This window comes from Talpa occidentalis, unplaced genomic scaffold, assembly GCF_014898055.3.
Source record: "Talpa occidentalis isolate TD23 unplaced genomic scaffold, MPIMG_talOcc4v2.1, whole genome shotgun sequence".
Taxonomy (NCBI): Eukaryota; Metazoa; Chordata; class Mammalia; order Eulipotyphla; family Talpidae; genus Talpa; species Talpa occidentalis.
In genome coordinates, this window is record NW_026555331.1 from 17,717,097 (window position 1) to 17,733,768 (window position 16,672).

Consider the following 16,672-nt stretch of genomic DNA (forward strand, 5'->3'; position numbering starts at 1 on the left):
TCCATACCTCTGGCCTGTACCCCACTTCTTGTATGCATAAATAAATAAATCTTTAAAAAAATCACAATGATGCTTAGATCCTATTCTTGAGAGAGGTGGATTCAGTTGGTCCAGGGTATGACATGAGAAATGATTTATTACCAAGATTCTCTAGTAATTCTAATGCACAGCCAAAATTGAGAATCATACCCTAGTAAACTTTTGTATTTTTATCTTATCTGTCAATGTAGAGAGAAGATTCCTCTGATGATAAAAAGGGAGATTGCAGTCAAGCTGCTCATATTCAAATTTCCAGGCTCCTCTTCTAGCTAGTGATCAGATCTGAAATATCAAGCCATCACTTGGTGTTTCTGTTTCTTCATCTGTAAATTGAGAAGAAGAATGCCTCACAGAGTTGTGGAGAACATTAAATGTTATGTAGATAAAAGTGTTTAGCATAGCACATGCTTCAAAGGATGCTCTCAAGCAATATTAGTGCTAAGAGTGTTCTGTGATCATTTACCTTATCTCTGAAACTCACCTAGAAGCTTTGCCTGGAAATAAGCAACCCCTCTTTCTGTGGTTCTCAAAAAATCACTTGTTATTTGATGGATAGGAAACAAGCAAGTGTGGTTAAACCACATGATTGCAGTTCTTTGGGCCATAAATCTTACTATATTTTGAGGATAGTTTTGTCATATCTTTGCTTTCCAAGTATATCCACCCAGAAGAACCTGTATGTACATTAGAATCATTTTGGAAGTTTTTAAAAAATGCCAGGTCAAGGAATTCCCCATTCCCAAGCCTAGCCCCAGAGATATTGACTCAGTTGGGACCAGGCATTAGTTTATACCTTTTCAGATGTATGTTACCACACCACACCTTCCACTAAAGCACCCATAGTCTTCCACCACCATCCACTGAACGTCTCCCTTTTGCTACCCACCCTCACTCTTTTCCCAAATATCTTTCAGGTGGGATGGGTATCCTTGACCCGAATCTCATAGTAGCTTAAAGATCCTGTGCCCTTCTCAGAGTGTGTACTCAGAATATACTTCAGCAAACTTGAAGCCAGCAGCAGGGCAGATAGACAGTATTAGAAGTGATTAAAAATTAAAAAGACTAAACTGAAAGTTTGGGGCTATCCCTTGGGCTATCCCAAGTCCAGAGATACCCTGTGCTCACAGATCGCAATGGGGAATACAAAGATGAGTTAGGGAGACAATTACTCAAGAAAGTGGCCAAATTTCCTAACATCCTGGGGCAGAATGAGGGTTCAAGTAACCTTAAAGTGACACCCCCCCCACCCCAGGCACCACGAGTCAGTCAGAGCATCTGGCAGGTGGCCACAATACAAAGAACTCTACTACTGCAAAAGGATCCATAGTGCAGTTCAGCTCACAATACGCATTTACATTTCTTTTCTAACTTATAGTATCCTTTCCCACATATGATCTTGCCTGTTTTGTTTGTTTCAGGAAAGAACAAACCTTTGGTCAGAGCCACAGGACAGACAGTATCTTCTTGCTGGAGATGAAGAGCCAAATCTCAAGCAAAGAGTGACCGAGGCAAAGAGATAAAGGCTTCTGATTTTATTTTCTTTCTGGACACACCCTTTTGATGAGAAAAGTACACTTACTTATGGCATAGATGACTATAAAATAACACCTCAAAGTTTAAAAGACACCAAATTATCAGGGGGCTGAAAATCCATATCAGTGCAGCTCTAGTTAACTCCACCTAAGAAAACTTCCTAGGAAATGTAAGCTTGGGAGGCGTTTTGATCTTGGATAGCAGGGAAAAGGGAATTTAATATAAAATTTTGCATGCAAAAGAAGTCCCATATATAAAACATGTGACTATATACATACTTTTGGAATGAAAATGAAATCACATTTGCCAGATATTATTGCATTAAAAGGCAGACATTTTATTAATACCAGTCAGTTAGTATGTGCAGAGTAGAACAACACAAGATTCTTGACTTGCATTAGCCACCTAATCCTATCAAGTGCTCTGCAGGCGTCCTCAGCAAGGATTCCAAGACTATTCTCAGTTCCTGAACAAGGAGGCTGAAGCCCCCCAGGCCAGTGCCTGCAGCGCTGGACAGTGGAGTCTTGACTCAGTCCCAAGCCTCTGACTCCAGGGCTCTCTCTTTTTCCACTGCTCTCTGCTCTCTCTTTAAAGCCCATAATTAAGCAAAATAATATGCTCTTCACAAATGAAAAGATCCCAAGAACAAAAGTGACGAGACAACATTTAGTTGATGGGCTTCCAAACGGGCGGTGGATCCTTTTTCTGGAAACCGCAGTTGGCATAAGGGGCTTAAAGTCCAGACAGTTTAGGTGACATAACTCAAGGTCTCTGTGGATATTGGCCCTGAGTCTGAAATAGCTCTGAGCCCTCCCATCCTGGCGTCTCCCCCACCGCCCCCCAGCCAGAGCTCAGACTGCCCAGAGGACTCGGACGTGGGTGAGGTGACACCACTCGTGGAGGCTGAAACAAGGTACACGATGATCTTCTTCTTCACCCCAGTAACTATTTCCACCACGCTCTCTTTGCAGCTTATTCTCAGCTCTGTAGGGCTTCTGTTTGTTTGTTTTGCCTTCAGCTTTAAAAAGGACTCTTAGCAGCAGTTCAAGACTTTTATGAAATTTTATCAAAATCTATTGGCTGCTGAAAAAGGATGCCCTGCACGGTGAGGGTTGAGACCAGATTCTAAGTGTAATCTGGCTTTGTTTCTCCCTGCCCAGTTCCTGTCTATTCACCTGGACAAGTCAAAGAGCATCTTCCCTGATGGATCACAGGTGCTAGGGTGGTGGGAAAATATCGGGGGTTACAGCTGGGGGGAGAAATCAAATACTGTCCAAAAGTCAAGAATGAGGTAAGAAAATACACATATTAAAAAACAAACAAACAAACAAAAAGCATCTTCCCTCCATGTCTCAGTCAGTCAACAGCATACCCCATGTCCTTATCTCACTCAGTTGCTTTACAAGTGAGTTCTAGTAATTCTGTGGCTGTGTTTTCTCAGGGTGCCTGTCTCCCTTCAGTCTTCTTTAATCCCTTCTGTCCTCCTTGAGATTTTACCTTTTTCTTACCAGGCTTCAGTTTTTAACAACAACAACAACAACAAAAAATGTCATAAAAAAGAAGAAAAAGAAGCACTGGAATGAAAACCCAAAGAACTCAGTTGGAGTTTGCTTCCCTGCTCCCTCACTCAATTGTTGGGGTGACTATGGAGTAGCAAACTAGTTCCTTGGTGTCAGAAGCTCCTTTTCTCCTATGTAAAGAAGAGATTTAGCAGCACTTCTCCTACTTAGCTCATAATAGTGAGGATCCAAATAGAGTGAAGATGCTTAGCTCAACAGAGTAAAGACTGCAGGAAGGAACATGTAAAGGAAGTCTATCTGGTGATAAAAGGGAGTCAGCATCTGGAAGCGAGTTGGTGTGATGGGCTTCAATGTGAACAGAGTAACATGCAGTCTGTCATGGGGGCCTGAATGACTGGCTGATCTGGATATAAGGGGGTCCAGCCAGGTTCCGGAAAGAATTCATAGATTCCAGAAAGAATCCATAGAAGATGACAGATTTGAATCATCCTGGAAGGCTGAGTGGACATTTTCTGAGGAAACAAAGGCAAAAAGGGCATCTCAGGAAGAAAGACAGCAGGTATAAAGAAGCTCTTACACTAGTACACATCTAATACGACTTTGGCCTTCTAACTACAAATGGCTTTAAGCAGGAAGCATAATAATATGAAGGAGGGGTTTGAAAACCCATTTCAGAAGCAGTGAGGCAAGGAACACAGGAGAAAAATCAGTCGTTGTTGGTAATAATAACAGTATTGATAGTAGCAACGGTAGTACTAGATGTTATGACTCCTGTGAGCCCGAATAGAGTGAGAATGAATTGAGCCAAGAGTCCAGTTGTCGTCTACGCAGAGGAAAGGGAGGAAATCGCAAACAAAAGTGGGAAGAGGAAAAAGACGTCAGCTTTGTTCCAAGATAAGGCAACAGCCCTGAGCAAGAAAAGGTTCTTGGCCTAAGAGGTAGCAATTCTTACTGTCAGTGACCCTCAGAAGGAGCAGAGGCTGCTGGAAATGGAAATAGACACCAGGATGACAAAACTTGTGTCTGACCCTGGACTCACAATGAGGTTTGATAAATTCAAGGACACTCTTTTAATAAGCGAGGGGGAACCCTGGAAAGGACTCCAGAAGAATAGATCTGAGTCAGTTATGTCTGAGAATCTCCATATTAAATTATAGTCCTATTTCCTCCTAGTTTAATCCCCTTCTCTGATAGCTGAACAATAAGCCATGCCGTGGAAACCTGGCTCACTAACGGTCTTGGCTGTGCTGTGGTGAAATATGAGTGCAGTGTCCTGGGTCTGAATTATAACACAAAAAAGAAAAGCAATAGAAATGATGGTTAACGTTTCTTAAGGAATTTTTGTGTGCTGGGAAAAAAGTGCTAGGAGCTTAATTGGATTACCTTATTTTTCCAACAATTTTGAGTTGATAGGACTCCAGTTTGCCCCATTTACAGTAAGGAATCTAAGGTTTAGAGTAGTTAAATATCAAAAGCTTACCCAGTTCCCACAGCTGAGAAGTGGCTTCTGCCTCCAGAGACAAATCTCTCAGCTGGTGCCTGGACCAGGGCCCAGCGTAGGTACACAAGAGGGTGGCAGCTTTGGTTGAAGGCTCCAAGGAAGCAATGGCTACACCCATTCATGGGGTGGAGGTGAAGGAGACAGTGTCGTGGGGAGCTAAGATGGAGCAGCTATTGTGGGCCTGGCTGAATGATGGAAGCTGTGCAGGCAACTACCTACATGAGCACTGAGGACACTGGGAGACATGGCCTTGGTCTTCCTTGGCCAACAAGAAGGGCGGGGGCGGGGGCCTCCCCAGTGATGCAGTGGGTTGAACGCAGTGCTGTGAAGTTGTCTGCAGCCTCTGAAGCTCAGGTTCGATTCCCAGCCGGCCAGGGAGATACCCACATGGTGTGGCAGACCTCTCCTGCCCGCCTGCTGCTCCCCTCAGCAGTGTCTTTGGTCCAACTGCCTGTTCTGCTCCCTGCTCTCTCTGGTGAATTCTCTCACCCTCCATACCTCTGGCCTGTACCCAGCTCTTGTATAAATAAAAATAAATCTTAAAAAAAAAAGGTTAGGGGACATTAAAATGCAGCTCCTGTCCATAGTACTGAGTGGTATCAAGCAGTCCATCTCAGCCCAACAAACCCATCTATGCCTACAAGCTGGTGAGGTCCAAGGGGCACCTCAGTTGTCATTAAATGATGATGAGTATGTGAAAGTGAACAGAAAAAAAAAAAAGAAGAAAATAGCATGAAACCACAAATGGGCCCATAATCAAATTTCAAACTTGAAAATTCCCTAGAAAAGACTGTATTCTACATAAGCCTAAACAAATTACACGCTGATAGCATGCTGTTTTTAGAGCCCTCTGACTTTATCTGCCATTCTATTACCAGCTCCACTGTTACTAATGGATTTTTGTGTGGAACTCAATACCCCACAGTGCAAGGAAGAAACTGGCCCACAGCATCAGAAATTCCCTTAAAGGCAAATAATGTCAATGTTTACCCTAGGGGCCCTGAAGACACACCATTGCCCCCAAACCAGCCCCAGAGGACCATGTGCATTGAGAGCCCAGTGGTCTTCTCTCTTATGGTGAAGCCTCTCCATTTCCATAGTCCTGCAGAAGGTTCCCCAGTTTGTAGATGATGGTACCCCCAGATCTTTTTCAGAAAGATGACCAAATCTGAAGCACCATGCCACTGAAAATGTGGAAATCTACATTGGGAATCTGGAAACCTGTTATAAGGAATGCAGACTCTCAGGTCCACCAAGACAGGAGTCAGAACCTCCATTTAAATTCCCAGGCGATCTGTGTACATGTTAAACTGAAGCAGCACGACGCAAGATTGCCTGAGAGTTTGAAGTATCAGGCATTACTCAGGGTGTGGTGTCCACACTCTACATCATTAACCTAAGGTGGGTTTGTGCATCTCAATTAATGCATGAATTCATGAACTACTGATCACACAACTTGTGTTCTTTTCTCCATTAAGCACTGTTGGGGGATACAAAAATTGGGGAGTGAAGGTTAAGGCTGGCCCTAGATTGTTTCTTAGCCCCATTTTGTTTTAAAATCAGAGGGTTTATCTTTGCAGTGGGGTGTCTTCAACTGCCTTGGAAGCCTGTCAATTACTTGGTACAGTACCACACACCATTCAAAAATTACTTCATGAATGAAAGAATTGAATTTAATCATCTGGGAGATAAACATTTTGCACTAGGTAAAAAGTTGGGTTTGTAGTCCCTGGACAAACCTTGAGTATTCCTGTTTCTTCACCTTGCCCCAGATCTGCTTTCTACTTATCAAAATTCAAGACTGTTTTCAAAGTTCAGGTCCATTAGACTCCTTTCTGCACCCTCTCTGGCTTACAATGGGCCAACCACCATGATAAAGAACATACATAGGATTATTCTAGTTGAATTAGAGATGGAATCAGTTTCAGCCAAACCTTAGGTTGACACATAATAAGGGGAGAATAGAATGATGATTTGAGGCATCTTTAGTGTCCAATTTATTTCCTCAAGAGGGATTTTTTAAAAGAACATCTCAAAATTGTTCTTAGAAACTCTGGAATTTAAAGGATCCCATTCTTGCCTTAGAAATAAAATGACTAGATCTAGTTTTAAATCTAGGTGAACTCAAGCTTTTACAATTCTTCATAGACCTTTAATAACCAATCTTGGTCCTGCTAGCAGGTGCCATTAAATTTACCTGAGCAGGCCAGGTCATTACCCATGCACTGTTTATGGAAACATTTCTTCTTTTTAATGCACTTTTGTTCACTCTTAGCAAAACAAGATAAAATGATCATTAAGTAGCTGCAACCAACAAATTAAAGTGTTTATTCCCATATATAAACACATATTATGCTCTCTGACATTCAACACAGATGACTAAGAAAGTGTCAAACCTTCTTGAACACTATGCTCTATGAGTCATGATGAACTACTCCTGGCAGTTTTAAAATCAGACAATAATTTTTCATCCTTTGAAGGTTATCATTTACTCATTTTAGTATCTCTGATACCTGACCCAGTGACAAAGTGAGTCATTCAGTAAATATTATTTAACTGACTCCTACAATCACTTTCTCTCTCTCCCTCCTTCACTCCCACATTTTCCTACTCTCCTATCATGACTCTAAAATGGTATCATTAATATAATATGTACATTAACACCAGAAAAATCTCAGCCATAAATTTCAAGAAAGCTTTGTCCTTTGTGTTTATTGATGTTTCTGTAATTCATTTGTTTTTACATGCCTCTCTTCTCTACTGGACCTGTGGCTTTTTTAAGGGAGGTGATTCTTTTACTCATCTCTGTATCATCAACATTTATTACAGTGCCTGGTACATGATAAGTTTAGCTGATGTTTATTAAGTCAGTGGGTAAACATTTCTAAAATTATTGCTGTACCTACTTCCTGTTACCCATCATTCCTACTTTATGGCTATATATATATATTATATATAATTATAATATAATATTATATAATATTATATATAATATTATAATATATAATATAATATAATATATAATATATTATATTATTATATATATATATTATATATTATATTTATATATTATATATATATTATTCTGAGCCACTTCTCTGTTGTATTTATACAGGCATCCTATGGGAAAATTGAAAGTAAATCTTTCTTATAAAAAGTAGATACTCCTGATATAATCCTACTAAAATGCAATTTAAATCATAAAATTTTAATGTTTGAACCAACTTTAGTGATCTAATTTTTAAAATCTCAAAATTAAGGAAAAATTACTACATCACAAAATTTTTATGTGACTCTTAGCATTTTGTACCTTCTCTTTTAATGCCTTTCTCATACATATATTTTTACCTGGTGATTATCACAGTTTATATACGTCATTGTATGCAGCATTTTAATGTGGGTCTGAATCACGCAGTAAAGAGGATGTTGCCACATGCCCTCCACAATCTAGTGTGGGGCATGATAATTATGGACTATCAGTCATCTAATGAGTGCTCCTACTTGCTAGGTACACTCATGTGTATTAACCCTCACAACAATCCTATTAACCCTCACTCAAGGGGTTTGTGATGCCAGCTCTGCTCCAGACAAACTGGGAGACTTGGCAAAGATTCCACCCCTCTTTGCTGTTTACTATTTTGCAAAATGAAATATGTGGCAAGTACTGTTGATATCCTGCCTGTATCCTGTCAGCACATAACCACATCCATGCATGCTCAGCCCAGCTTCTACTGCCAACACCATTGACTTGTTGCCTGAGGTTTTCCTCTGACCAGGAAACCCCTTCTGTTCATATGTGGGTAAGCCTGGGACTTCTGGGGGGAAATGAATACCACCTTCCTTCCTCCAACAGGCTTCAATCAATGAATAACAGGGGTGTACATGAATAATCACTGAGCTACCTCAGTCCTGGGCAAAATAAATGAGGTGTGTGTTCTATATAATCTCCTATTGTTCCTTCTACAGCATGATTAATTTCCATTTACCCTCAGGAGTAAGTCTTTTGACAATATACACTTTTTTTGTAGTAAGAATATTTGCTATGAGATTTACCCTTTCAACAAATTTCTAAGTGTACAATCCAGGATCATTAACTACAGGCAAAATGCTATATATGATCTTTAGAATTATATCATCTCAAACAACTGTTTACTGCAACTTTATACCCATTAAACTACCATTTACTATTTCCCCATCTCCTACATCCCTGGCAACCATCATTCTTCTCTCTGTTTCTTTGAGGTTGGCCAGTTTAGATCCCACTTCACAAAATAGAATCAGAAAAGCATGGTCCTTCTATAATTGGTTATATCATTTGGCATCACATCCTCCACATGCATTGTTTCATCCTGCAAGATTTTCTTCTTTTCTAAGGCTTAATAATAGTCCACTGTATGTATATACCACATACTCTTTATTCAGTCATTCATCTATCAATGGACACTTGAGTTGTTTCTACATGTTTGACTATTGTGACCAGTGCTGTAATGGACATGGAAATACAAATAGTTCTCCTATCTTTTGGAGATCTTGATTTTAATTTTTGGATAATCAGAAGCAAATTGGCAGATCATATCATAGTTCTAATTTTAATTTTTTGAGGAACCTCTATACTGTTTTCCATACTGGTGGTACCAATTTATATTCCCACTCACAGTGGGTTCTCTTTGCTCCACAGCTTTGTCAACATTTTTTATTTTGCTTTGCTTTAATGGTTTTTTTTTTTATTGAGGTTATGTTTGCTTGCAACTCTAATGATACAGGTTCACACCACTTCAGAAGTATGTTGTCACACCACATCCACCAACAAGACACCATAATCTTCCAGTATAGTCCATTGGAACACTCTGCTCTTTGCTTCACCCTTCATCCCCAACCTATATCTCCAGTAGCCTGAATTCTACAGACAGTTTTCTAGGGCTTATTTTTGTTTAGTTTTGATTGTTTTGTTTTACTTTTGCTTTTCTATGCTCCACATGAATGAAATCATTTGGTATTTGTCAGTCTCCTTTTGAATTTCACTTAATATAATCCCTTTCAGTTCCATCCATGTTGTCACAAATAGCAATATTTCATCTATTTTTATAGCTGTGTATTGTGTGTGTGTGTATACACTATCTTCTTAATCTATTCATCTTCCATTGGGCACTTTAGGTTGTTTCCATAACTTGACTAATGTAGTGTTGCAATGAACATAGGCGTGCATAGGTCACTTTCAATAAGTGTTCCTACATTATTTGGGTAGATCCCATATGACTGTTGAATCATATGGGAGATCTATCTTCAACATTTTGAGAAAACTCCATATTGTTTTGCATAGGGGCTGGACCAGTCTACACTCCCACCAACACTGGTTTCTGGTCTTTTTGATATGGAGTATTCTCACATGTGTGAGATATTATCTCTGTTGTGGTTTTGATTTGCATTTCCCTGATGTGAAATTATGATGAGCATTTTTTCATATGCCTGTTGGCCATCTGTATGTCTTTTTTGGAGAAGTGTCTATTTAGTTCTTCTGCCCATGTTTTGATTAGATTATTTGTTTTCCTTTTGTTTATTTGTCTGAGTTCTTTGTAGATCTTGGATATTAGCCCCTGTCAGATATATGATGTGCAAATATTTTCTCCCTTTCAGTAGGTGTCTTTTTGTTATTATTATCATTTATAAAACTTTATTAAGCAATGTTTCACAAATATTATTGCACAGTTTTGTTTATAACAATGATAATCAAACCTTTTTCATTTCATACAGGAGGAAAAGCGGTACTGGAGTCCTTTCCTTTGGTCCACTGTTTCTGCCAGACATAACACCAGTCATGTCTGGTGACAATGTGCTTATGCAACAGGACTCCACATGATCTGCTATACTCTTGGAATCGTAACAGAAAGTTTCCCTCATGAAATTAGCTTTTACTTAAGCAAATACCTCCAAAGATTGTAAGATTGCTCAAAAACATTTTTATTTTACTTATTTATGCATACAAGAACTGGGGTATAGGCCAGAGGTATAGGGGTTGAGAGGATTCACCAGAGACAGTGTGAGGAGCAGAACAGGAGGATCTACTGAAATACACTGCTGAGGGGAGCAGCAAGTGAGACAGGAGAGGTCTGCTGTGCCATGTGGGTTAGCTCCCTGGCTGGGGATATAACTCATGCCACAGTGGCTGGTGATAGCTTGATAGCCTGAGACTTTAACCCCCGAGCCACTAGGGAGGTCCAAGATTGCTCTAATAATAGACAACAACAAGGACAAGAAGGAAATAAAAATTATTCTGTTGCATTTCTGACTAAAATTGGAAGATTCTATACAATTTTGGTGACCAATCTGAATAATAGATATTTACAACTTAATTTGACATAATGTGCTTTTAGTATACACTTTCGCATACAGTAAGAAACTTACTACCTATTTAGAAAAAAAAATACAATTATATTTAAATGTGTAGATTTCAGTTATTCTCCCTGATGCTGTTAATGCTTAATTTTTACCAAATGGGGCCTCCCCGGAGGCGCAGAGGGTTGAGCACCACGCTGTGAAGCTGCCTGCAGCCTCTGCAGCACGGGTTCGATTCCCGGCCAGCCGGGGAGCAACCCACATGGCGCTGCAGACCTCTCCTGCCTCACCTGTTGCTCCCCTCAGCAGTGTCTTCGGTCATCTGCATGTTCTGCTCCCCACTCTGTCTCTGGTGAATTCTCTCATCCTCCTATGCCTTTGGCCTGTACCCCAGTTCTTATATAAATAAATAAATCTTTTTAAAAAATAAAAATAAATAAAATAAATTTTACCAAATGCCTCTGACTCTGCTTACGTATGCAATGAAGGAAAATTTGTTCCTTAAAGTAGAAATAAAACTATTAAAAAAAATCATGGTCCATGATAATATTACTCCTAAAAGAACTGTGCTTATAAACTGCAAAGGATTGTCTTCTATCTAATCTGAGGGGTTGTTCCAGTCCACCAAATGAAAAATAAACCCATTTTCAACAGCAGCCAAGGAGTTAAGAAGCTGGGTGTGAAATTGTTCCTCCCTCATTACCTGCAATGCAGGGCTGAGATCATTTGAAATCCTCATTAGGAAATCCTCTCCTAAAACAATCATAAGGTAGGTTGGCAGTTTATGCCTTTTGACCAGGTCCACAATCCACATCTGCTACAGTGAATTTTAATTGGATATTATTCTGGAGAGGAGTTGCGATGTTAGTATTATACCAGAAAAAAGAGTATTATACCACACCGCATTATTCATCATTCCAGCATAAATGGAAATAGAATGAACTTAGCGTAGGAAACTACTTTTCAGCCACAAGAAGGGCTTCTATACAACCAGACTATAAACCACAAGGTTTGAGCCCAATATTATAAAAGTATGTATGACAAATGAATAAAAAAATTATTTCTACATCACTTTTTCCCATAGTACAAATAAAGAACTGGTTTTTCTTTGTATTGCCAATGGATACAAAGCAAAGCTTTTATTTGTATAAGATGATATTAATCGAGTCATTGAGGTATATATAAGATCATTGTATCTAAGGTTTGACTAGTTCAGTTGTAGGACTGGCCCTTGAAAGCAGACACCCAGAAGGGCATGGGGAGGGGCAGGGAGAAGGGAAGCGTAGATGATGAGAGGGAGGAGAGGGTGGTGGGAACCCTTCAGGAATTGTCTCCCTGGAAGCTGCAATGCTGAGTCAAAGCATCGTCAGCAAAATGACATAAGCAGATATTCAAGAAGGATAATCAGGATTTTTTTTAATAGTTACTTAGGCTAAGAGAGGATTTCTTTGCAAGAATTCTTTCTACTCTTTCATTTCTCAGATGCTTACTAAACTTTCCATTTTGCCTACAGAACCATAGTCTTGAAAGGCATAGTTTCCCAAAGTTAAATTATTCACTTATCCCTGTGGGCAGTATGCAAATAAAAGGACAGAAGTTATGCAAATAAACAGGTCGATTTCCTCTGTCTACTTGTCCTTGTTTATTTGAATTAGACCTTTGTATTCTCTTTTCTCAGAAAACAGTAAGTTAGGATAACAAAATTCAGAAAGACAAATTGCAAATATGTCCTAGTGTAGCTTTGTTCTATCAGCATCAACCTTTGTAAAAGTCCCATTGATGATAAGCTCCAAATATCTCTTAACTCAGACAATTTTGTATTCTTTCCCTTCGTATTCCTCCTCATAAGAAATTTCCTCTTTCTATGGTCATCTACCATCTACAAAGATCACATCACCAAACATGGAAGAATGACACATTTCTTAAAGAGAATGTCAGATACAGGCACACCTCATTTTATTGCATGTAGCTTTATTATGCTTCAGAGACATCACACTTTTTACAGATTGAAGGTCTATAGCAACCCTGTGTCATGCAAGTCTATTGGTGCCATTTTTCAAACATGTGTTTTCCTTGTCCTTCTCCAATATTTCTTCCAATATTTTGGTAATTCTCCCAATATTTCAAACATTTCCCTTATTATATGTCTGTTATGGTGATCTTGATCTTTGATATTGCTCTTGTAATGGAGTACCAGCAACTGTGCCAATAGAAGATGTTTTAATGGTCTGGATAGAATATCAAACCAGGCCAAGATTCCCTCAAGTGAAAGTCTAATCTAGATCAAGGACCTATCTTCAATTCTCTGAAGGTTGAGAAAGGTAAGGAAGTGACAAGAAAGTTTGAAACTAGCAGAGATTTGTTCATGTATGTAATTTAATGGAAGAAGCCATCTCCATAACAAAAAAGTACAAGGTGAAGAAAGTGCTGATATAGAAACAGCTGTAAGTTTTTCAGAAGACCTAGCTAGGTTAATTAGTGAAGGTAGCTATATAATAAACAACAGATTTCAGTGTATACTAAACAGCCTCCTGTAGGAAGAAGATGTCATCTAGGACTTTCATAGCTAGAGAGAAGAGGTCAACACCAAGATTTAAAGTTGCAAAGAATAGTCTAAATATCTTGTTAAGGGCAAATGCATTTGATGGCCTTAATTTGAAGCTGGTGCTCTTTTACCATTCTGAAAATCCTAGGGTCCTTAAAAATTATGATAAATTAACTTTTTCCATATTTTAAAAATGGAACAATAAAGCCTAGAAGAAAACATATCTGTTTACCACATGGTTTACTGTACATTTCAAGTCCAGTCCTAAGACCTGTTGATCAGGTGGAAAAAAGATTCCTTTCAAAACATTACTGCTCATTGGCAATGCACTTGGTCACCCAAGAGCTCTGATGGAGAAACACAAGGAGATTAATGTTGCTGTCATGCCTACAAACACAGCAACTATTCTGTAGCCCATGCATAGATCAAGGCGTCATTTCAATTTTCAAGTTTTATTATTGATGAGATATATTTTGTAAGGCTATAGCTGCCATAGATAGTGATTTCTCTGATGGATCTGGGAAAAGTAATTGAAAATCTTCTGGAAAAGATTCACCATTATGGATGCCATTAAGAATAAATGTGATTAATGGAAGGAGGTAAAAATATCAACAGAAGTTTGAAAGAAGTTGATTCCAAACAGCATGGATGACTTTGAAGGGTTCAGCGTTTCAGTGGAAGAAGTAACTGCCTGATGTGGTAGAAACAGGAAGAGAACTAGAGTAACAAGGGAAGCCTGAAGATGAGTCTAATTTGCTGCAATTTGTAATAAAACTTGAACAGATGAGGTGTTGCTTCTTATGAAGGAGCAAAGAAGATGAATTTTTTGAGATGGAATCTACTCATGGTAAAGATGCTATGAACACTGTGAAATCACAACAAGGATTTAGAAAATTATGTAAACTTAGTTGATAAAGCAATGACAGGGTTTGAGGGGATTGACTCCAATTTTAACAGAAATTCTTTGCAGGTAAAATGCTGTCAAGCATCATTTATGATAGAGAGAAATTTTCATGAAAGGAAGTCAATCAATGCAGCAAAATTCATTTTTGTCTTCTTTTCAGAAATTGTCACAGCTGCCATGACCTTCCAAAAACACCATCCCGAGAAGTTAGCAGACATTAACACTGGGGTAAGACAATGCACAGGCAAACAGATTATGTCTTTCGGAAGACTCAGATGATGGTTACCATTTTTTAGCAATCAGGTACTTAAGGTATATACATTTTTTGAGACACACAACTATGGCACACTTAATAGACTATATAGTAGAGTATAAGCATATACTTTTATATGTACTGGGAAAACAAAAAAAATGTGTGCCTCAGTTTATTATAATAAATCACTTTCTTGGATCACCTGGAACTGAATTCACAATGTCTCCCAGGTGTGTCTGTATGCAAGCAATTTTTTTCAATGTTCCTACAAAAAGAAAAATTAGCAAATGTAGAAGGCAATTATGATTGTCATAAAATGTTTCCTTTCTCTTCTCCTCTTGCTTTTAAATGAAACATAAATTTCCAGGTTATAAGTCAAAACAAAGTTCTGGGGAAATAGTGAGAAGACCAGTAAAAATGGACAAGAAATATGAAAACCTCTAGCAATAAATAATGAGTACAATTAAATAAATGGCCTGCCAGTTTCTTAACCTCTAAGCCAAACACTATATTCCCGAATTTAAAACAAATAAGGAAACCATAGCAATGGATACTAAACCACACATAAAAATAAATCTCACTTAATTCTATTGTGTTTTTGAAACACGGGATATTTGAGTGGGCAGCGTTATCAGATAAGGCTGCGGAAACATACCTTTTATTGTTGAACTAAATAAGATAACTTTTATTTGTGAACTAAATAAACTCTGGAGGAGTACATGACAAGAAATGAAAACCTGAAACCAATCAGAGATGTTCCCAATTCTGGGCTGGGACTGTTTTCCCTGGAGGTCCTACAAGCCTACAGCCAACATGACTTCCAAGATGTATCAAATCAAAGAATGTAGCATGAAATGAAAATTTCACTGGCTATTGTAGACTACCTCTGGGAAAACATTTTATGAAAACATACCTCAATCATTTAACTTGACAGGCCAAGTCCATTATTAAACAAAAATATATCTCTCAAAACAAATCTTGATTCATATAGACTCAAGATGATAGCTGCCTTCCAAATTCCAAGAGAGAATAGCAACACCATGTGATTGTAATCATAAAACTTTTATCATGGCATTATCAAGCCCTGTTTCTTTAAAACCCAACCTTAGTCCTTTCTTAAAGTCTCACTTAATATATGTCTATATCACCTATCTATCTATAAATTGATAGATATCTTATTATGTGGGATTATCTTTTAATCTACAGGCAATTGTTTAATTATACCATTATGGGATAGAATGACAATAGGGTTAAAAAGAATTCCTTCTGAGATTTAATTAGAGTCTTGGATTAGACAACACACTCTTACTAATCTCCCATTCACGAGTATCACATAACATATTCCTTGTGAATCTTCCTTGGTTGCCACCTTTCCCAAATAGACTTGCATGACTATGCTCTTTACCACCAGAAAAAAAAAAAAAAAAAAGAAAAACACTACTTTAAAAAATGCTTCCAGTATTTTACACAATGAGTTCAAGTGCCAATGGACATGTATTGGGCAATCTTGTATAAACTCTCCTGATTATATCTGTCACACTGTAATGTAAAGCTTAATGTTACAATAAGATTGACTTAGACCTGAGGCTAAAGCCATGTTATATTCATTTTTGTCCCCTATAGTGGATGCTGCCTCGCTCTGGTTGCCTTTATTGAGCCAATGCACTTATCTCCTACCTGCTATGAGTCTTGGCTGCTAATGGTTCGTACTTATCTTTTTCAAGAGAATTATAAGTGGCCACTAAGAGCCCAGCCCAGGAATGTCCAGAGAGCCCTCGTCAAAGGACTAGATGGTTATATGGCGCCCACACTCAAGCTCTTGACTTGAGTTAGAACAGCGCTTTATTCTCCAGTGCTACCCTGAAGATCAGGCTAAGGCTAATTTGAGTGAAACCCACTTCTCTGCTTAGCTTTCCCCTGCCCTAGTCTGCTTCCCTCACTTCCTTAGAGGTTTCTGCTGGAAACACTGTTATCAGTAAGTCATTTGCAAAAGAGCATCAATTTCAGGCTGTACTTTTAGAAAATCTAAGGTACAGCCTACTGA